This window comes from Sapajus apella, unplaced genomic scaffold (assembly GCF_009761245.1).
Source record: "Sapajus apella isolate SASKATOON/1434 unplaced genomic scaffold, GSC_monkey_1.0 scaffold3, whole genome shotgun sequence".
In the NCBI taxonomy this organism is placed as follows: domain Eukaryota; kingdom Metazoa; phylum Chordata; class Mammalia; order Primates; family Cebidae; genus Sapajus; species Sapajus apella.
Window position 1 is genome coordinate 44,902,338 of NW_022436943.1, and position 24,642 is coordinate 44,926,979.

The window sequence follows — 24,642 nt, forward strand, 5'->3', positions numbered from 1 at the left end:
TTGAAATATTTTATGGCTCTGCAAAGATGCATTTTGAAGTACATTTTTTGAAGAGTCATTCTGAAGTACTTTTTAAAAATCTTGATGAATGTACCAGGAGCAAAGAACAAGAATATGTATTCTGCAGTTACTGACTTTTTGACATGACTAATTTGTCATGTCATGTAATTAGGTTCATATTAATATTGTTCAGTTCACATATTACTAAGTTTTTTTGTCTGGTTGATCCATCAAGTGTTGAAAAGGTATAATAAAATCTCTAAATATGATTGTAAATTTTTCTGCTTTCCTCTTTCAGCTTTTGAAACCTTGGTATTAGGAACACAAACATTGATGATCTGCAATGAATAGACATCTTTATCATTATGAAGTATCTCTATTTTAATTTTGTAATATTCCCCGCCTTGAGATGTATTTTATCTGATGTTAACATAGCCACTCCTACATTCTAATGCTCACTATTTTCCTGCTGGCAGAGTGCTTAGTTCATTTAAATGTAACCATTTATATGACTGGGTTTCAGTCTACTATTTTATTATTTATTTTCTATTTCTCCTTTCTTTCTTTGTTTCTTTTTTTTTTTTCTGAGACAGAGTCCTGCTCTGTTGCCTAGGCTGGAGTGCAATGACAAGATCTCTGCTCACTACAACCTCCGCCTCCCAGGTTCAAGTAATTCTCCTGCCTCAGCCTCCCGAGTAGCTGGGATTACAAGTGCACAACATCACTCCCAGCTAATTTTTGTATTTTTAGTAGAGACTAAAATTTAGTAGCTATGTTGGCCAGGCTGGTCTTGAAGTCTTGACTTCGTGATCTGCCTGCTTCAGCTTCCCAAAGTGCTGCGATTACAGTTGTGAGCCACCGTACCTGGCCCTCTTTCTTCCTTTTTCTTTTTCTTTCTTTCTTTTTTTTTTTTTTTTTTTTTGAGGCAGAGTCTTGCTCTGTCACCCAAGCTGGAGTGCAATGGCGTGTTATCGGCTTACTGCAACCTCAGCCTCCTGGGTTCAAGCAAATCTCATTTGAAACCCCTTTGATAGTTTTTAGTATTTATTAAAGTTGAAAACAAAGCATAGAAATAATTTCATTCCAAGGTATATAGGCTCCAGAAAGGAGTATATATATCAAACGAGTCTCCTGCCTCAGCCTCCTGAGTAGGTGGGATTACAGGAGCCCACCACCATGCCTGGCTAATTTTTGTAGTTTTTAGCAGAGATGGGGTTTCACCATGTTGGGCATGATGGTCTCAAACTCGTAATTTGTATTTTTGGCCCTCTTTCCTGCTTTATTTTGAATTATTTACATATTTTATAATTCAATTTTAATTTATCTACTGCTTTTTATCTATGTATTTTCCATTATCCTTTTTAGACTACAACATACATCCTTGACTTTACAGTCTATCTAGAATTACTGTTGTATTAATTTCACATCAAATATGAAAAAGCCTGTATATGTTAATTTACCCTCATTCAACCTTTATGATATAGTTGTCATTCATTTTATATTTATGTCCTTTAAACCTCCACAATCCAATATTATAATTTTTTTATTAAATCTACTATGTTAAATAAATGAAGAAGAAAAAATAGTTATTTGTATTTACTGATATTTACCATTGCTGATGCTCTTTATTCTTCCCTGAAAAATGTAGTTTCTACCAGGTATCGCCTTCATTTGGTCTGAAGAAATTTTTAAGTATTTGTCTGCTGATGAAAAATTCTATTTTTTTAATCTAAAAATTATTTATTTATCCTTACTTCTTGAAAGACATTTTAGCTAGATATAGAATTCTGGATTTTTTCTTTCCACACTTCAAAGGTGTTGTCCATTGTCTTCTCACCATAGCTCTCTTGAGAGGTCAGTGATAATTCAAATCATTGGTTTCCTGTATATGATCATTTGATCTGTATTTTTGTTTTCTGGCTGCTTTCAGTGTCTTCTCCTTATCTTTGCTTTTCAGCCTATTGACTATGAAGGGTCAAGGTGGAGCTTTCTTTCATTTTCCTTTTTTTTTTTTTTTTTTGGTGATGTCTTGCTCTGTTGCCCAAGCTGGAGTACAGTGGTGCAATCTCGGCTCACCGCAACCTCTGCCTCCGGGGTTCAAGCAATTCTCTTGCCTCAGCCTCCCGAGTAGCTGGGAGTACAGGCACATGCTTCCATGCCCAGCTAATTTTTGTATTTTTAGTAGGGGCGGGGTTTCATCATGTTGACCAGGCTAGTCTCAAACTCCTGACCTCAAGTGATCCACCTGCATCTCCCTCCCAAAGTGTGCGAATTACAGGTGTGAGCCACCACCATGCATGACCCTTCACTTTTCTAATTAGAATTCATTGAGTTTCTTGATGTCAATCAGCAAATTGGGCTAATGTTCAGCTATTCTCTAAAATATATTTTCTCAGTTTCCTCTTCTTTGTGAACACGAAAGACATATATGACATATTTATATACTGTCCCTGAGACTCTGTTAATTTTTGAAAATTGTTTTCCCTCTCTGTTCTTCAAACCGAATAATTTATGTTGATCTGTCTTCAAATGTGTTCACTCTTTTCCTTACTTCCATTCACTCTCAGTGAATTTCTTTATTTCAGATATTATAATTTTAATCCTAGAATTTCCATTTGGTTCTTTTTATAGTTTTTATTTCTTTGCTGAGATTTACTAAATGTCTTTAATTGCAAGCATTGCTTCTTGTTTTTTTAATATATCATTGAGTATAATAGTTACTTTAAAATTCTTTTCAATAAATTTTAACATCTAGGTCATCTCATTATCTTTCTCTTGAAAAATGAGCCACTTTTTTATTCTTAATATGTTGCATCATTTTGGATTTTATTCTGGAGATTTTTAATATTATGATTTTGTTGTATTCCTCCAAAGAGTGTACATTCTGCTTTAAAGAGGTAATTAACATAGATGGAACCTAACTATAAACTCTGTCTTTTCTATAGCAGCTCAAATCTAAGTTATTTTATCTTCAAATTGACTACTTTGAATCTTCTTTATTTCGTATGCAGTTCTGATATCAGTCACAGATTTGGGCAAGTTTTATATACAGATTATGGACCTTCTTTTGTTCTCCCTTCCGGTACTTCACCTTCAGCTTCCAGCAGCTGTGGCTTCTTAAACTTTGTCCTCTGAGCAGAAAAGACTGTAGATTCTCTACCCTATCCAAATTTCAGCCACTCTATGACATGCCAACTGCAGCTTTTTCTCATGTCTAAAGAAAACAAAGAAAATTAAAAAATAAAATCCCAATTTTTATCATTTATTTCTTCTAAACCATTAACTTCTACAACTATCTTACTTTTCTTCATCCTCCTGTGAATTCTGATAGTTGTTTTTACATTTTCTCCAGAACTTATAGTTGTCATCTGTAAGATGGTCTGTGGCTTGAAATAATATTTCCTGTTATGGTTAGGCTCTGTGTCCCCACCAAAATCATCTCGAACTGCAATCCCCACATGTTGGGAGAGGTGCCTAGTTGGAGGTGACTGGTTCATGGAAACAGTTTCCCCCATGCTGCTCTCATGATGGTGAGTTCACAGGAGATCTGATGGTTTGAAAGCGTGTGGAGGTTCTCTCTCTCCCCCCGCCCCTCCTGCTCTGCCATGGCAACAATGTACTTGCTTCCCCTTTGCTTTTTATTGTGATTGTAAGTTTCCTGAGGCCTCCCAGCCATACTTCCTGTTAAGCCTGCAGAATGGTGAGTCAATTAAGCCTCTTTTCGTCATAAATTAATCAGTCTCAGGGAGTTGTTTATGGCAGTGTGAAAACAGACTGATACACTTGCCTATGCCAGGATAGCTTTTGATTGCCTTTTTAATTACAAATGCAATATTCTGTGACGTTTGTCTGAAGAATATTTTGAAATTTTACATGGTAGAACTGTGAACCAAAACAAAACACGGAATTACTGGCTTTTAATTTCAAAAGCCAGAATCAATGAGTTGAGTCTTGGTGTTTTTGTTGTTGTTGTTGTTTTTGTTTTTGTTTTGTTTTGTTTTGTTTGTTCATCAGATTGAAGATTTCTTAAGTAGAATTAGTTGAATAGGAGGGCAACACACAGAGGAGAGGAATTTACATCCCAAGAGACTGTCAGGCTCACTCACTTCAGCAACCTCTGTCTTCATGGGCTAGGAAGGTTTGCAGAGGTTGTATTATTGCTTAGAATCTTTCCGGGATATTGACATCACCCCTGTACAACCTGGAGGAAGTGGCTTTACCCCTCTGACTATAATTTTTCTTTTCTGAAAAATCTCAAATTCCTTGAATTCTTAAATATCCAGTTTGTATGTCATTTCTGCAGAGAGAACTGCTACTACCACTTGATCAGAAATTCATTTCTATGTCACTTTGTTACTGTATTATTTTCTTTCATTGCACTAATCACAATTTGTACTTTTTATTTATTGACCTATTTCCTTTTCAGTGTCTTACTCCTCCAATATATGTCCTAATATGCATGAGGACACATTTAATGAATTTTTAATATATCTAATGTCTACTCCAGTGCTGTGACATCATAATAATAATTATCACTTGCTGGGTATTGATGATGTGCCAGACATTTATCTAGGTAATTGTATGTAATTCTCCCAGAAATATGAGGTAGTTATAATTACTTTTCTGCTTATTTCACAGGTGTGGAAAAAATCAGAGTGTTCAAAACATTAAGTAACTTACTCCAAAACAAAAGATAGAATAAAGTTCAGATAATTTGACTCAATAAAACTAATATTTTGAATTTTAATAAATAATATGCATAACTTTATCTAATTTAATTCTATCAGCAGTGCCATGACATAGAAGCTGTTATAATTCAAACTATTATGAAATGTTAAATGACTAGACCAAAGTCGCAGAACTAATTGGTATAAGGGTTAGAATTTAAATACATGTCTCCATTGCTAACCTTCTTCAGAGAATTTTTGAAAGAATGAAATAAAGGAAGATTCTAAAGTTTCTTCATAAAGTATAGCACAACCTCTGGTAGAGAATTCTAATAGAACAGTGTCACAGATAATCTGTGGGAAGAAGAAAAAAATCACTACAATTATTCACACCTCTCAATATCCCATTCTTCACATTGAGGCCTCGCAACTCAGTAAGAGCTGAAGTTTATTTAACCACTTCTCAAGTCCAACCTTGCTTTTATGACCTGTTTGACCAACAGGACAATGAACAATGTGACACAGATAAAGCCTTGAAAATCACCTGTTTGTTGGGAACTGTCTGGTTGTTGCTCTTGGAAATACTGCAACCATCACCACGTGCACAAGTCTGGGCAATGCTGTGAGATAATGGGAGACATATGGCCTTATAGTACTGATATTGAATCAACCACTAGACCTAGGAGTAAAGACATTTTCACCTAGCTGAGCTGCTAAGTGGGCCCGGACTAGAACTGCTCAGGCAACTCAGAATTATAAAGAATAACATATTTTGTTGTTTAAGTCAAAATGTTTTGGGGTGATTGCGACACAGTAAGAATTAACTGACACAGCTTCTTCTTTTGATTTCCCTATAATATTCTCTTTTGCTTTACACCACTGTGTTGTGGTTGTTGCAGAGAAGGTGGTAGCAGTCAAGATAAGGCAAGCAATTGGGATCAAGTTGCCCAGTACTATGCAGTAACCTTATTTACTTTGTCTTTAGAGGGAAGGAAATATTAAATCAACTGTGACTAAACATAGTCTACACTTAATAGCAAAATTTATGTTGTAGATAAAATACTTTTTCATAATTTTTTTAACTGAAGAGAATGTTATTGAAGATCTTTTCTTCTATTATTTAAACACACTGCCTAGCTTATTTTGTAGAACTTCTTGGAAAGAACATTAATTACTTCCCATACTAAACTTGTTTGGCAATGTAAGCCTCATTTAAAGAATAGATGTTAAGGAACACTTCTATTATGCTTTCTCCAGCTTATTTGGTCTAATCCTTTTCTAACCATAAAACAACTAATAAAAATGCAAATATTTGTTGTTACTAGTAACTGTGGATAGAATCTATTTAGCAAATGGCAGACATTGCCAAGAAAATTGTGGTGAGCTCGTAAATTCAAACATAGTTGATTTCCATCAATCAAAAATAAATTGGCTATGTTTATCATAAAGAAAACAAAAGCCCATTTAAAATACACAACACTTAATGAGTTATAGACTTTATATTTGTCATTGTATGGGATAAAACTCATTCAGACACCAAATCTCAGGCTTCTTTCTTCTTGGGCAACTTAGTCTAATCTTTTGCCTTTGACCAAACAGCATTCGCCATGCACATAGAAAGAACATAAGGCTTAGTCGGAAGAATGCTGTTTGATTCTCAGTACTAGAATTAACCAGCTATGTATTGCAGGATAATTAGACAACATAATATATTTACAAATTAATTTTCTTATCTCTAAATAGTAATTATTGAACATTTGCTATGTGCCGGACACTGGGCAGTAAACTTCACATCAGATATCCCATTAATTCTCACAGAAACCCTTAGATGTAGATTTTATCATTAGTCTCACTTTACATATAAAGAAACTAAGGTTTGGAGGGCTTAATTAACTTGTGTAAAGTGCTAAACCCTGTGATTTGCAGAGCCGGGATTCTAAGCACATCTGACTCCAGAGTTTGAATTCGTAATTATTCTCCCATAGTCCTTCTCTACACATACTACCTCCATTTCAGTTTTCTTGGGAAATTTCTTCATTGTAAATATCAAAGGATCATAATAAGGATAAGGTGAGGATGCATATGCATATACGTTAAATATTAATATTCATTTAACAAATAATTATAAGTAGCTACCATGCAAGTAGCAATTGCTAAACCGTTTTTCAACCAACCCAGCATATGGATACAAACTGTGTATGGATATTGGAAGGGTGCTAAAAGTCAGAATTGTCCTCTCTGACACCAAAGTTAAAAAGTCAGCAATGTACCCAAAATATTTTCATTACCTTTAATATCTCTGTCAATCAGCTGTGAACGTACATAAATATTTTTGAATTAGTAGATATCTTCATTTTGTACCTCTAGAGTAACAAGTTCCATATGTTTGTTCTCAACTGAGTTGTTCTTTTGTTTGTGGCTTGAAGTGTCTCTCAAATTTCAAACAGTGTTTCTGATATTCTGAAATGTTATGAATGAGTTTATATTCAACTTATTTAGACCCTTCATGACTGTATAAGCTTCAATTTTATCTTTCCAGGTCTTTGTCTTCCCATGTTCCCAATATGAAGAGTCATGATATTTTTGAGACTCTTTTTATAAACATTAAGTATTGTCTATGTGATTCTAAACATCTGGCTGAAAATGAAATAAAGAAGGGAAAAATCACAAGTCCAGCTGTTTGGCATTAGGTAACTGAGTTTGTAGTTCTCCAGCTATTCGGGGGCAGAGAATATGTGTCCATGTCTTTCTCTTTTAAGGGTTAGTAAATACTACAAGAAGGTAATAAGGCTCAGAACTGATAAATCAGGATGTCATGGTATCAACACACTAAAGAGGTGACTGAATTCCATTTCTTTGAAACAATGAGCTAATTTTCCTCTAGTGACTTGCAATGGCACAGAACTCATAATGAGTTTCCAAAAAAGAAGCCTCAAAGAGCATTTAGTAACCAGACAAGAGGTTTGTCCCTGCTGTGGTAGGTTTTCAAGTTAGGACATCCTGTGGTTTGGTACGGATTAGAGGAAGTGGCCAGGAAGAAATATTTTAAAAATGCTCTTGAAAATTATTTTTCTCAAATGAGGCTGTAATTGTCTATGTTCAGTCAATTGTGCAGTCACAGTACTTCTGTGTGTACTGCAAAAGGCATCTTACAAGATAAATTAGCAACAACATTGGGATAATGAAAGAAAAGGGCTTTTATAATATTATATACAATGAGCAAAGTACTGCAGTTTCTAATTAAGGGTCCAAGTCAGTTGTACAACGAACTATTTGTTGTACTTTTAAAATAATATTTGCAATCTTTGAATAAATGACTTATGGCCATGTAGTAAAAACGGAGATATTTATGGCGGTACACATGGATTGCATTATCTTTTCTAAGGCTCGCTTGCTCCTGCGTACACTGGGCCTGTCTACTTGGTACAGCCAGGAAACAGGGATCCAGGTGGCTTGGCAGGAAAGACTCCGACCTACCTTAGCTGGCAGTAAGCCAAGTGTCCTTCTGACAGAAATCCTTAATTCAGATTAGCTGTTGTCTGGTAGGTGGTGTCCTCTGATTTTGAAATGTTAGAGACACTGAGGACAAAGAAATCCCAGTAGGGCATAGGGAAATATGTAACATTTTAAGCCAGGTTTCTTGGGTCATGTCATGCAACTATCCTCTTCCTGAAGGTTACCTTCAGAGGAAATTGAAAAACTTCCTCGTGCATGAATACATCACTTAAGGACAAGGGAGCATGTTCATGCATATATTTGACCCCTTTAACAGTTCTAAGTCATTTGGAGTTTCCATTGACTTGGATTTGGCCATAAAAAACCTCTTGGTTCTCAGAAAAGAATGTCTTAAAGATCCACAAAGGAGGCTCAAGAGGCTTCTTGGACTTGAAACCTCTCTTACAAAATATTTTGATGAGTCAAGTGTAAGTGAATCAGATACAAAGAAGCCAAATTTTTCTTGACAAACATTAGATTAATAACAAGAAAACAGGGGTTGGGAGGGAGAAGAAAATGGTGGGGAGGTCTTAGAAAAACAACTACTGAATTTTGCTGATCACAAAGTGTTAATACAAAAATTTCTTAATACATGAATGCAACTACAGCTGGGGTGACTCAGCACTGCTATTGCTCCAGCAGGAATTCTGACCATATTTGGTTCAGTTGCTCTTTAATATTTGCCCAAAACAATTTTGATATCATAACCCCCTATTGATAAGTGTGCATAGTAATTGATATGACTTTGGCTGCAGTTTTTTTTTTTTAATCAGAATACTTTCTATACCTTTCCTGCTTAGTAATTGTGAATGTAATCACATTTAGAATCCAGTAGGTACAGGTGAAGATATTAGAAAACACTCTGTATAAGAGGATGCTTACCATAAGTTTAAAAAATATAAAGGATTTAGCCATTAATAGAAACATTATCAAATCAGCAGGAAAAAAGGTACTTCAAAGTATTAAAAAACTGCATGGAATACTTAGGAAATTTCAACCACTCGGGATTTCCAAAATGTCTAACCTGAAAGGAAGTGGAAGGGGATGAGGCTGGAAAGGAAAGCAGGGCTCAGATCATGGCAGTATTTTGAAAATGATGATCAACCTCAGAAACATCGTTATACGAGGAAAATGAGTGATTATACTGTTATTATTAGTATGCATCATGCTGACTGCAATGTGGAGAATGCATCAAATGCAGCTCAACCTACAGGCAGAGTAAGAAGTTTGTGTGATGTTGCACTATTCAAAAAAGGAACTGATGAAGCTCTAAAAACTTGGCCACAGCGGTTGAGATAATATGGCAACATGTGAAGACTAAAGAGAATTTCTTGCTCTCCTTACAATAATAAAAGCTTTTAAACATGGAGAAGGAGTATACAGCCTTCCAATAAGCACAGACTCTGGAACACAGGTTTTGGGTCAGGGTTCAAATTCCACCTCCATTACTTACCTGCTGTGTGAGTATAGATAACCAGCTTAATCACTCTGTCCCTTAATTTCTCCATCTGTCAAATGGGGGAAAAAACGATTAATGCAAAGATGAGAAATAATTGCTTTAATGTGTAAAACATTTGAAAGAGTATCTGACAAAGAGTAAACATATTAATGTTACACAGAGATATAACAAACTCTTTTTTGTGGGGAAAATGTGTCAGTATTTTTTTGTTTGTGTGTTTGTTTTTGTTTTGAGACGGAGTCTCGCTCTGTTGCCAGGCTGGAGTGCAGTAGCTTGATGGCTCACTGCAATCTCCGCCACCCGGGTTCAAGTGATTCTCCTGTTTCAGCTTACCTAGTAGCTGGGACTACAGGCGCCCACCACCACTCCTGGCTAATTTTTGTATTTTAGTAGAGACAGGGTTTCACCATGTTGGCCGGGATGGTCTCGATCTCTTGACCTGGTTATCCACCTGCCTTGGTCTCCCAAAGTGCTGGAATTACAGGTGTGAGCCACGGCACCTGGTCACTTTTTTATTTTTAATTTTTAAAATATATTTAGTGGAATGAGTGCATTTGTGTTACATGGATATTTGCATTGGAGTGAAGTCTGGGCTTTTAGTGTATCCATCACTTGGATACTTGGATTGTAACCTAGGATTTCATCCCTTACCCACATATTTAGTTAATCTTTCAAATAAATCCATGAGACGATCACTATCATCCTTATTTTACACAGGAGGATACTGCAGTGTAGAGAGTTTACATTGCTTTCCCACAATCACAGAGTTGGTAAGTGATGAAGGTGGAATATAAGTCCAGAGCCCCATGCTTCTAACATTTTGTTATAACTTTTGTGAAAATGCAGGCAACCTTGCCTCTGAATAAATAATATTTTTAGTTTAAGGGAGAAACTCAGGATATTGTAGAGTATATGGTATATTTTCTCCTGTTTGTGCCCAGGTAAGAGTTCATGCAGCAATATTCTTTGTGGAAGAGCTTGGTGCATAGCAGAAAGTAGAGAAGTTAGAGTTTAGAATACATAATTTAAACAGCAACTACCAGGTTATGGTTATTGCTTTGAAAACAGTCTTCATCTGTGTGTGGCTGAAGATGGAAGATAATCAAGCGAGGGAAAGCTCTTTCAAAATGATAACATGCTACATAAGCATTAGTAATTGATTGTCTCCTTGAAGTGAGTGAAATAATGAGTCATCCATGATCATGACCCCCTATTTCTCAAACCATAAATGAAAACCATTCCTTCCCAACATCATTAACTCTTACGTTTTTAGAAATAACATTGTCACCTTCTGTCATATAAAAGGTTGAGGCTGGGCATGGTAGCTCATGCCTGTAATCCCAGCACTTCACAAGGCCCAGGCGGGTGGACTATTTGAGGTCAGGAGCTTGAGATCAGCCTGGCCAACATAGTGAAACCCTGTCTCTACTAAAAATGCAAAAATTAGTCGGGTGTGGTGGTATGTACCTGTAATCCCAGCTACTCAGGAGGCTGAAGCAGAAGAAGCCCTTGAACCTAGGAGGCAGAAGTTGCAGTAAGTTGAGATTGTGCCACTGCACTCCAGCCTGGGAAATGGAAAGAGACACCATCTCAAAAAAGTTAATAAAAATAAAAGTTTGAGAAGGTAATTCAGTCTTTCTTCTTACCTCCTTCCAGCCTGTTCTACTTTAGCATCATTACACAAGCATTATTTTATTAATAATCCATTTATGGCATAAACTGAAGCTCTTCCAGGTAGGAGGAGACAGCAGTTTGGCCAATAGAGAACAACTCAGAATTTCCTAAACTAGGATCTTTGGTCCTCTGGGGATCCCCAGGTGTATTCCCAAGGGTTCATGAGATTTTTCGATTTAGGAATTTCTTATCAATGGTAAACTAAAACTATTTACATAAGCACATTTTTGACTACCTGGTGGCAGTCTCAAAATCAATAGTTGCCCTCATATTGGGGGAACCCTAATAGTGTTTTTGTTTTGAGCATGTTATACCCAAGTAGTTCTACTTTATCATGGGCTTAAGTGAAAAAAAAAAAAAATGGAGGAAGAATTACTGTGCGAATGGTGAATTTCTGCGAAGTGAGGGCCAAATGACTTCATGTTATGGTTTTGCAGTAGTTGGAACAAGAAAAGTGGTGGAAAAATTGACTGATCTCATGGCACACAGATGTATGAATATGATGACCGCAAGAGAACTTGAACCTTAACTGTGAGTATGATGTTCATTTGTGAGTGGTTTTTAGTTTCAAGAAAACAACAACATCCATCATGTTAAATAAATGTTAGAAAGCTGAACTTTACTGTGTTGCATCGTTCATCTGCATTTAATTAGTAAATGTGTTTGAATGTTATAGCTTAAATAATTTACATGCATAAGGAGTTACAAGTAGGTTTCTATTTGCACGTATTTTTGCAACATGCTAATTAACTCTAAACTCATTTAGAGTTAAAAACTCTAAAATCACTTAAAACGACATTGGTATTATACATAACTTTTGTTTCTTTTAAACTGTATCTGTTAATTACTCAGGTTTGAAAATTGCTAAAATAATTTTTAAAAAGAACACAGGCTTTGGAATCAAATAGAATCGGGTTCAAGACCTCCTTGCTCCACTCCCTGGGTGTGCTATCATGGGCAAGTTGCTTGACTTTTCTAAGTCTTGGGTGTCTCATCTTATTCACTTCTGCCTATGTGCAAGAAACGTTCAAGATACTGAAACTATAATAGCCCTTACTGTTAAAACAATCCTATGAAATGGAAACTAATGCATTTTTATTTACATGTGAGAAAACTGAGACAGAAATCGAGCAATTTGTACAAAGTCACACAACTAGTAAAACATGGACGTACATAATCTGACTCCAGAGCTCAATCATCAAAAGAAAAATTATGGGTACATAGTAGGTGTATATATTTATGGTGTACATGAGATATTTTGTTACAGGCATACAATGCATAATAATCACATCAGGGTAAATGGGGTATTCATTACCTCAAATATTTATCATTTCTTTGTGTTACAAACATTCCAACTATACTCATTTATTTTAAAATGTACATAAAATTATTGTTGAATGTAGTCACCCTGTTGTGCTATCAAAGACTAGATTTTATCCATTTTATCTAACTATATTTTTATGCCCATTAACCATCTCCACTCCACTGTCCCCATTACCCTTCCCAGCCTCTGGTAACCTTCATTCTACTCTCTATCTCAATGAGTTCAACTGTTTTAATGCTTAGCTCCCACAAATGAGTGAGAACATACAAAGTTTGTCTTTCTGTGCCTAGTTTATATCACTGAACATAATGTCATCCAGTTTCATCCATGTTGTTGTAAGTGACAGGATCTCACTTTTTTTTTTGAGACGGAGTCTTGTTCTGTCACTAGGCTGGAGTGCAATGGCACAATCTCAGCTCACTGCAACCTCCGCCTTCCAGCTTCAAGCAATTCTCCTGCCCCAGCCTCCAGAGTAGCTGGGACTACAGGTACATACCACCACACTCAGCTAATTTTTGTATTTTTAGTACAGACGGTATTTCTACTGAAACAATACTGGACAAGCTGGTCTCGAATTCCTGACCTCGTGATCTGCCTGCCTCGGTCTTCCAAAGTGCTGGGATTATAGGTATGAGCCACCGCGCCCAGCCGGATCTCACTTTTTAATGCCTGATTAGTATTCCATTGTGTACATATGTACTACATATCCATTTGTCTGTTGATGTACACTTAAGTTGCTTCTAGTCTTGGTTATTCTGAACAATGCTGTAAACAGGGCAGTGCACTTATCTCTTCGATATACTGTTTCCTCTCTTTTGGGTCTAGACCTAGCAGTGGGATTGCTGGATCATATGGTAGTTCTATTTTTAGTTTTTTGAGAAACATTCATATTATTCTCTCTAGTGGCCACACTAATTTACATTCCCACCAACAGTATACGAAGGTTCCCTTTTCTCAGGATCCTCATTAGCATTCATTACTGTCTTTTGGATAAAAATCATTTTTACTGGGGTGAGATGATATCTCATTGTAATTTTGATTTGCATTTCTCTGATGATCCATGTTGTTGATCACCTTTTCATATACCTGTTTGCCATTTGTATGTCTTCTGTTGAGAAATTTCTATTCAGATCTTTTGCCCATTTTTAATCAGACATTGAAAAATGTTGACATTTTCTTATTTAGTCACTTGAGCAGAGCTCCATCTTAACCACTTAAGTGGACTTTCAAATATCCACCATAATGTCTTATAGATCTTTATATTACTTACTTCACATGCAGCTTTCCCAGGTTGCATTCTGAATCTTTCCTGATGCAATAAAAGCATCCATGATTGCCCCTCTTCAAAGTGATGGAAGCACTGGTGGAGGCATGTCTGAGGCAAGCCTGGGGTGTTCATTATGGCAAACGTATTATTTTCTTGTGTTACAAACACTCCAATTATACTTGTTTAGTTATTTTTAAGTGTAAAATAGATTACAAAGATAGTCCCTGTTGGTGTCAGAATGAAGTCTAACTAATTCTCACAGAAACATCAGACCCAATGATTAGCAATTTACCTGATTGTCTTACTTCACCATTAAAAACACTGTTAAAGAGAAAAAATGTTGTACTCTATCTCAAAAAATAAATAAATAAAGGAAACCAACTACTGTTAACAATTAAATAATAACCAGAATGCAAATTTTAAAATCACAATGCCATTCATATACAGAGTAATGGACTTCCAGATCCAACCACAATGAAAAAAACCTGACACAATATTTTCCTCCACCTTAAACAACTATGAAAATAGTCAAGACAGACAAACAAATAATTTTCAGACCTATAACAGGCTGCACAGGACAACGATCCCTGGAAAAAGGGAAACAAACAAGGTGACTGCTGGTTGCCCTAATGTCCCTTAGGCTGGTTCAGGTTCTTGACTTTGCTACACAAAAGAATTTGAAGATCCAAAGTAAGAGTAGGAGAAGGAATTTATTGCAAAGCAAAAATATACTCTTGATAGGTGGGTCAGAGCAGGCTGCTGGAGAATGAGACAGCCAGGTCTGACACTGGGGAAATTTCCTCTATGGGAAGCTTATGTGATTATTTATAAGTGGGTGGAGATGGGCATTGCTGTTAAGCATGTTGTGGGTGGTCTCCTAAGTGCACATGTGCAATGATTGTACATGCTAGCACATACATCATGTGACTCATTAGCATCTCAACTCTTCACCTAGTGCTGTATCTTCTACTATTGCAATAAACAGAAATCAACCTAAGGATACTAATCATGAGTTTCTCCACTTGGAATAGTTTGGGTAATTTCCCTTCTGCTCTTCTTCCTCTCTGTTGCAGTATAATTTAACCACAAGTCCCAGATGTGGTTTGTGAAATATCGAATAGTTTGTTCACTCCATTTATTTAGCAAGTTTCTTGTTCCTCTTTAAGGGGGGCCATGACCACCACCTCTGAGCTCCCTGTCTAGTGTACGGGAGAGTTTCCAGTGAGTACAGGAAGAAGGAGTGCCCCAGCAGGTACTGGTATTGAGTCAAGTTGGGTTAAATAGACAGAGTTCAGAGCACAGGATAAAGTACCTAAAATTTACAGGGCAGAGTACCAGTAGAGAGTTGCAGAGAGAGGGAGACATTCAGAAATTTGCAGAGCTATTTGAGTCTTCAGTTTAGTGCTGATCACTGCTTGCATGTAAGGAAACTACCGACAACTGGGGTAAGAACCACAGGTAAAAGTAAAAGAAACAGCCCCTGGACCTCAAATGGGATCAAAAATATTTCAAGTTTTCTGTAGGTAATGTGGAAAAGCCATTTATAATTTATAGACATCAGGTAGAGTACTCAGAAATGTGGTCTCAGTAGTTGGAACAAAATTAGCCATGGACCTCAGGCTGCTCTGTTTCTATCTAACAAAGAAATAAAATATTTTAAATAACTGTGTCCCAGAATGAAGTTCAAAAAGATAGAAGCACATGCAAAACTTAGTTCCCAGCAAAGTAAAATGTATCAATAAAAATGACTAGATATCCAAAGAAGCAGGAAAAAAAAAAAAACTACAACCCATAGCAAGGAGAAAAGTTCAATCGATAGAAACATATCCCAAAATTATACAGATGAGAAAATTAATGGATAAGGATATTGAAACAGTTATTGTGAATATATTTCATATGTTTAAGAAAGCAGAGAAAATTATGAACACGTTAAGGAGATACACAAATGATATAAAAGACTCAAATAGAAATTCTAGACATAAAATTTACAGTGAGTTAGACGAATGATATACAGGATGGAATTAAGTATTTAGACACCGTAAGGAAAAGATTAATGAATGTGAAGATACAACAGTATAAACTATCAAAATGAAACACAAAGAGAAGTAGAGACTCAAACACAAAGAAAAATACAAAGCGTTAGTGAGCTGTGGGACAGCTGCAAGACGCTCTCAGAAATCTAAGTGTAGTTCCCGAAGGAAAAGAGGCTGAGGGGGAGACCAGAAAAAATTATTTAAAGAAATAGGGGGCCACCATTTCTCAAAATCTGATGAAAAGTAAAAATCCACAGATCCAAAAAATTCGAAGAATTTCAGTCACAAGACACATGAAAACTACACCAAGCACATCATTATCAAGTTACTTAAAATTAGTTTTAAACAAATTGTCTTAAATTAGAGGAAAAAAAGACATGCTAAACCTACAGTGGACACAGATAAGAATGGCAGCAGACTTCTGGTCAGAATCAATAAAATTCTAAATATGCATCAACAGCGAAAATACATTTTTAAAAATGAAGGTGAGACTTCCAGTCTTGACAAAACAGCATATGCTTGTCTCTTTCTGTTTTTCCCCTTTAAGTACAACTCTAAATACCAAAAATAATGCAAGAGACACCAAAGGTGGAAAGGAGAGCACAGTCAGGGTAGGGATCCCATCACAGAAGAACAGCACCACAGAAGAGTGTCCTGCAGCCACATGCCCAACAGAGGAAGGTGTATTAGGCCGTTCTTGCATTGCTATAAGAAATACCTGAGGCTGAGTAATTTATAAGAAAATAGGTTTTGTTTTGTTTTGTTTTGTTTTTGAGACAGAGTCTTGCTCTGTTGCCAGGCGCCAGGCTGGAGTGCAGTGGCGCAATCTCGGCTCACTGAAATCTCCGCCTCCTGGATTGAAGCACTTCCCCTGCCTCAGCCTCCCGGGTAGCTGGGACTACAGGCGTGCACCACCACGCCCAGCTAATTTTTGTATTTTTAGTAGAGACAGGGTTTCACCATGTTGGCCAGGGTGATCTCTATCTCTTGACCTCGTGATCTGCCCGCCTCGGCCTCCCAATGTTATGGGATTACATGCCTGAGCCACCAAGCCCGGCCAGAAAATAGGTTTAATTGGCTCAAGACTCTGTAGGCTTTACAGGAAGCATAGTGTCATCTGCTTCTGAGGAAGCTTCAGGAAGCTTCCAATAATGGCAGAAGGCAAAGGGGCAGCAGATACATCATATGGTGAGAACTGTAGCAAGTAACAGAGAGAGAGTTCAGGGGGAGGTGCTACACGTTTTTAAATGGCCAGATTTCCCGTGAATTTAGAGCAAGGCCTCACTTATCACCAAGGGAATGGCCAAAGCTAGTCATAAGGGATCTGCCTCATTTTCTAAACACCTCTAACCAGGCCCCACCTTCTACTTTAGGGATTACATTTCAACACGAAATTTGGGCAATTGTCCAAACTCTATCAAAAGGTGATCCAGGCCAGGCATTTCACAACCACCAACACAGCAACACAAGGTGGTTGATGTAGGCCTGTTTCTTCACCTATTGAATACAAGGTCGGCCAACGACATCAGGTGAATCTAGTAGAACTGACAAGGAGCTTAAATGGGAAGTTCCACTGATAATTAGCAGCCATTGGGAAGCACATGCCTTCCTCCTGGACCTGACACTTCTTCCCCAAACCAGAGGAACTCTGTAGTCAGGTGCATCAGCAATAGGAATTATGCCATAACAAATGTCCTGGCTTGAGAAACACATTCTTCTTCCCCCATAAGTATGGGGAGTTAGCAAAAACAAGCACCCCACTTGGGAATGGCTCTTTGTTCCTGCAGGACAGAAACTTCCTTCCCCAACCTAGAGACACCAGGTAGCCCAACCAGCAGTGACTTCCAGTAACTTCTCCTAAAGCAACAAGGACCAGCGGGAGCCGCAGTGGCACCAGATAAAACAAGCAGACCACAATAGCACCAAGAAGACTCTGAAAATTAGACTGTCATGAAACCATAGCTCACAAAGTAGAACAGGACTTTTACAGGAATTCCTGAGTGAGAAAAGATAAGTCGAGGAATAAAGGAATAAGAAACAGAGAGAAAACAAATAGTAAAATAGCAGATTAAGCCGTATTACATCAACATAAATGTAAATAGTTTACATATGCCAATTACAGGGTAGAGAAAAGTGGATAAAGGAGAGATAATTAAAAAAAACTTGACCCCAAACTATACTCTGTTTAAAAGGTTCTCACTTCAGATTCAATGACATAGGTAGGCTGAAGACAAAGGATGAATGAGAAAAGATACACCATGCAAACATTCAACAAAAAAAGCAGAGTGGCTATAAATATATCAGATACAGTAGACTTCAGAACCAAAAAAATATTGCTATAAACAAAGACAACCATCACACAATGATAACAGAAATTATCCACTGGGCAAGACATAATGATCCTAAATGTGTATGCACTAAACCATGGAGCCTCAAAGTACATGAAGCAGCAATTGATGGAGCTGAAAAGTCTACAACAATAGCTGGTGGACCTCAACACCTCTTTCTCCACAACTTGTAGGATTATTAGACAGATAATCAGCATGAATATAGAAGATCTGAAAAAATAATCAGTCAACATCAATTACTTAGCATATGTGGAATCCTCCATCCAACAAAAACAGAATACACTTTTCTTCCTACACTCCAATGTCATGTTCATCAGGATAGACAATATCATGAGTCATAAAACAACTCTCAATATATTTAAAATAATTGAACCACACTTACTATATTCTCTGACAATGATGAAATCAAACTAGAAATCAGTAACAGAAAGATTACAAGAAAATATCTACGTACTTATAAATTAAGTGACACAGTTCTACATAACCAAAAAAGAAATCTCAATGGAACTATTAATAATTAACACATAGTGCTGAACGAAAGTAAATGTGCAACTATCAAAACATGTGATGCAGCTAAAACAATGTTGAGTGGTAACTTTATAATAGTAAATCCCTACATTAGAATGAGGAGATATCTCAAATAAATAATCTAAGTTTCTACCTGAGAAAACTAAAAAAAAAAAAAAAAGAGAGAGAGAGAAGATCATAATAGACCCAAAAGAAACAGAAGGAAGGAAATGAAAATAAGTACAGAAATCAATAATGTTGAAAACATGGAAATAATAAAGAAATGAAGCAAACATCTGGTTCTTGAAAAAGTTAGCCTTCACCAACATCCAGTAAGATTGATAGAGAGAAAGAGAAGGGGAGTACAAATCAATAAATCGTCAAATGTAGGAATACTTTTCATTTCATTTAATAAAGCTAGTATTACCGAAAGCAGATAAAGATGGTCAAAAAAGAGAAGAAAACTACCAACCAACATCTCATACACTTAGACACAAAATGCTTTAAAATATTAGCAAAACAAATACAGCAATGCATAAAAAGAATTATACACCATGACTAAGTGGGATTTTCTCTAATTAGGAAACCTCCATCAACATTCACACATCTATCAATGTATACTGCCATATTAATAGGCTAAAAGGAAAGAAAATATGATCATATTAATTGATGTAAAAAAAGGATTTGAGAGAATCTAACACCATTTCATGGTTAAAAAAAAATAGCAAACTAGGAATGGAGAGGAACTTTCTGAAGTTTATGAAGAGAATCTGCAAAATTCCTAGAGCTCACATCAATCTTAATGGTGATAAATAAGATGCTGTCCTTGAAGATTAGGAACGAGGCAATGATATCTGTTGTCATCACTTTTATTCAACAAAATACTAAAAGTCTTAGCCATTGCAATAAGGAAGCCAAAGAAATAAAATGCACACAGATGGTAAAGAGAGAAATAAAGCTGTCACTGCTGGTGGATAACATGATTTTTTATGTAAAAAATCCCAAGGAATCTACTCCCCTGCAAATAAACCTCCTAGAACTACATGAGTTCAACAGAGTCATAGGATACAAGATCAACTGTATTTCTTTATAATAAAAAAATTGTATTTATTTATACATAAAAATCAATTGTATTTCTTTATAATAAAAACGAACATGGGGAACTGAAATTAAACACACAATACCAGTTACAACTGTTCTAAAGGAAATGAAATAGGTACAAATCTAACAAAACTTGTGTCTGTATTATGAAATAGCAAGACTTTTTTATTGAACAGATCAATCAACAAATACACATGAACCAATCACTTTAGGCAACTGGGAGGATACAATGAAAGTGAAGACTTGGCCTACTTTGTGAGTGCTTAGATTGTAAATAAGGAAATAAACACAAATAAGAGAGATCCTACAACAGAATGGTGGTGGCATGGAATAAGAATGGGAACTCGTGATTAGGAAACTGACAAGCATGTTTGTAACCTTACATTTATTGCCGGCGTAGATTTGGTGAATCTTTAAAAATCTCTGAACCGCATATTCCTCATCCATAGAAGGGAGCTAATAAAAGCTAGTCACAATGTTGCGAGGATTACATGAATAGCCAATGAGAATATTTTTTCTGAGTATAATGAAGGATTTAAACTGAGATATTTTGGTAACTGAGTAATGCAAATATTTAGTTTCATGAGTATTCAGTGAAAGAAGAAATAGTTTCTGGAAGATTTCTTCTCACTGTATCTAAAGTTTGAGCAGTTTATACTTTACTATTTTACTTTCTTTTTTCTTTATGAAACTTGGCTTTCCCAATTATATTATTTCCTAGAAGTGACACCTCCTAGAAATAAGAAGCCTTGGTTACCTAAACAGTTTATTGAATTGTAGCTTGAAGCTGTAGCCAAAAACATCAGTTATGTTGGCTGGGCGTGGTGACTTACACCTGTAGTCCCAGTACCTTGGGAGATCACAAGGTCAGGAATTCAAGACCAGCCTGGCCAAAATGGTGAAACACTGTCTCTACCAAAAGTACAAAAATTAGCCAAGCGTGGTTGCACGTGCCTGTAGTCCCAGCTACTCGGGAGGCCGAGGCAGGAGAATTGCTTGAACCCGGGAGACAGAGGTTGCAGTGAGTCAAGATCGTGTCACTGCACTCCAGCCTGGGCACAGAGCTAGATCCTGTCTAAAAAGGAAAAAATCAATTATGTTCAAAGGGATGTTTATCAATCATTGTTAGTCATAATTTTAATATTCAAAAATCGGTCACTATGAAGATACATGGAAGTAAACAAAGAATGTGCCTATTCTTTAAATGTCTACAAACTAGTGAAAATTTTCTGTAATTTCTCTGTTGTTTCCTTCTCCCTCCCTCAGATTTCCCTTGATATTTCTTAACACATATAAAGTTTGGAAGAGGGAGCTTTGTGTTTACACACAAAAAATTATTACTTATCAATAAGTAGGTCATCTATTATGATAGCCGAAAAGATATCAAGACAATGGGGGTAAAGGGAGCCTTGTAGGTCTTAGAAGACAATAGTGGAACATGTACTAAGTCATTCAAATAGTTACAAACTTCCACTCCCTCCTAAGGTTCAGACAGCCCCTGGAGTCCTTTTAATCTAATCTTATTTTTACAGTTTTCGAGGAGCACAAACTCTAATGTTTGTTTCTTGGCAAGATTCCCCTGCAAATATGTTTCTTTCAACAGAAGAGCTACTGACACACCATGGGGTGTGTAGAAACTGACTCTGACCCAACTAGCCACTGCTGGAGCATTAGGCACTAGGTCAGTCTATGGCGGCATACTCTATACCTGGGAAAAGCAGTCCAACTGAGCTCATTGCTGAGTCTGCAGTAGCTTTTAAAGCCAAAATAATTTGGCATTTATGGTGTTTTGAAAATATCTTATTTAGTCCTGCCAACAGATCTATAACTTACAGCATTATTTGCATTTTCAGATGAAGAAAATGTATCTCAAGAACTGATCTAAACATACATTGGGTAATTGGTTGAGCCAGGATTTAAACCTCAGTGTCTTTGACTCTAAATGCTGTATGTTGGCACTTTCACTTTTCTGCCTCACTTTAATGGTGATATGGGAAGAATCTGTCTTTTGGTATCAACCTTGAGTTTGAATCCTGGCTTGTCCTCCTCTCGGATCCATGAGATTACATAGTCTCTCTCAATCTCACTTTTCTAATTTGCAAAAAAGAAAAAATTTCAAGTTTTCAGAAGGCTTGCATAAATTAGTGTGTGTTCAAATGCTTTATATAGAACCTGGTGCGTAAGAGTTGCCAACACATTACCTTCCAAGAACTTCATCTTCTTCCAACCCTCTCTGCATAATGGGGTAAGTTTAGAGGCAGCTGACACCACTACCACTGCCCTTTGTGCTAGCAAGCCTGCCCCAAGTGGGAGGCTCATTAATTTCCAAGCAAACCTTGCATGCCTCTGTCTCAAACAACAGAAATTCAATTGCTTACCCAGGTTAGTTTCACTCTGTCTTATAGAGATGTGGACTTTTAGTTCATAAGGACTGTGACTTTTTTCCTTCCTGCCTGTTTTAGTGAAAGTGCCTGGTCTGCGTGTCTGAGCAACTACCACAGTAGCACCACAGGATTCACAAACATTCGCTGGATTCTGTGACTTGAAAGACAGCAAATTTCTAGGAAACAAAAATGAAGACTTCAATCTGCAATTCTAATTAAATTGCTATCGACTCTAATATCATCTTTTAAAGACACATAGGCACAATATTAGTCACAATAAAATAAACAATGTTATAAATTTATTACATAAGCTTATGGATGATTTTATTTACAAACAAAACAATAAAATAACTACATTAGAATTCTTCAGAGAAACAGAAACCACAGGACATATATACACCTTATATAGAATTATATACAATTGTACTCTTAACATTCACTTTATTTGGGTACATAGTGTGATTGTTGATACCTTGCAGTAGTACAGCTTCTGAAAGTCATCAAAAATTGTAGGTGAATTTGAGAAGTTTACGGAATATTTATTCCTTGTTTTCTTAGTAAGTCAGCTTAATGTTTATTTTATATTATTTTGTCACTGGATGTTTGAGCTCACTTCTATGCAAGGACTTCAGTTTTCAACATTATTTTGCCTAAAATTAGCATTGTGATGTTTTCTAAAAGGAATATCTTATAAACTCTATTTCACAGCAGAATTTCCAAATCTGTATAGAGACCACTACAAAATTGAACCAGGATTGGCAATTCTTTGTAAAGAATTTGTGAATTGTATATAAATATCTTCTAACATTTAATAAAAATTTATTTTAACAAAAAGGATGTTAAAAATAATTTATTATATATTCTATATATATTGACTATATATTAGTAATATTCAGTGCTATATATTACTAGATATTACTAAGTAATATATATCTAATTAGCAATTACTAATAGTTACTAATTATTACTACTAATAATAATTACTAATATTACTAATTACTAATAATAATTACTAATATTACTAATTATTGCTAATTATTAGTAATAGTGCTAATTACTAATATCTAATTAGTAATTACTAATTAGTAATGTTAGCAATTACTGATATATAGTACTATGTTAATATTACTGACTATATTACTGTCTATACAGGACTATACAATCTCTATATAGAACTATATGTATTAGTAATATATATAATATATAGTCAGTAATATTAATTTAGAATTACACAATTATATAGAATTATATATCATATATTATTTAATGTAATATATAACATATATATTATTTATATTAATTACATGTTATTAATATACAATATATACTAATTCCTATTATACAATATAATAGATTCTACCAGATATATATTTTTTAAATGGCTCACGTAATTATGGAAGCTACAAAGCCCAGACCCAAAAGAATCAATGATACAGTTGTAGTCCTGGTTTGAAGACCTGTGAACAAGGAGAGCCAACAGTGTAAGTTTCAGTCAAAGTTCAAGTCTGAGTCTGAGGCAGGAGACAACCTATGTCCCAGGTCAAAGATAGTCAGTACAGAGAAGGAATTTGTTTAAACTCAGTCTTTTATTCTATTCAAGCTTTCAGTGCGTTGGAGGAAAACCATTCATTTGGAGACAGCAATCTGCTTTACTCAGTCTATTGCCTCCAATGTTTATCTCATTTAGAAACAGCCTCACAGACAGTTCCAGAGGTCACATTTAAACCAGATATCCGGGCACTCAGTGGCTCAGTCAAGTTGACACGTAAAATTCACCCTCGCAGTAAGCCTTTAGGTAGCTGAGTTATACATTGATTACATTCATTCACGTATTCATTCAGCCAGTAAATCAGAACACATTTTACTGCCTTTCATATGCTAAGCACTATAGCAAGCTGAATATTCAAAGATAAATATCATCTGGTCCTCAAAAGTTCAAAGTCTACTGGGGCGCTGATGAATAAACAACTATTATCTATAATATAAAAATTTTTCTCAAAAAGCAGTCTATCATCCTTAATAATTGAAACCTTAAGTGTTTATATGCTTAAAATATGAAGGTCTTACACCTTATAAAACAGAAGCCAAGCTCGCACTATATTTTTGTAGGTGAAGTCTTGAAGCCCAGGGATAAAAGCGCTAGTTAACTTCTCCGAGCTTTGGTTCTCTGTTGAAGTCTCCTACAGCGTGTATCCCACAGGTGTGTCTCTTCAGTCATGCCCCACTGGATATGTTGTTAATTACCTCCTGGGAAAGAGAGAATTGGAGGCATAAGGTTTCACTTCAGTTTCTCCACAAGTACTGTATCTGGGGCAGTGGGAATGGGAAGTGAAGGTAGTAGGCACATTTAGTTTGTCTTTTCAAATAATAAAATGAAAATGCC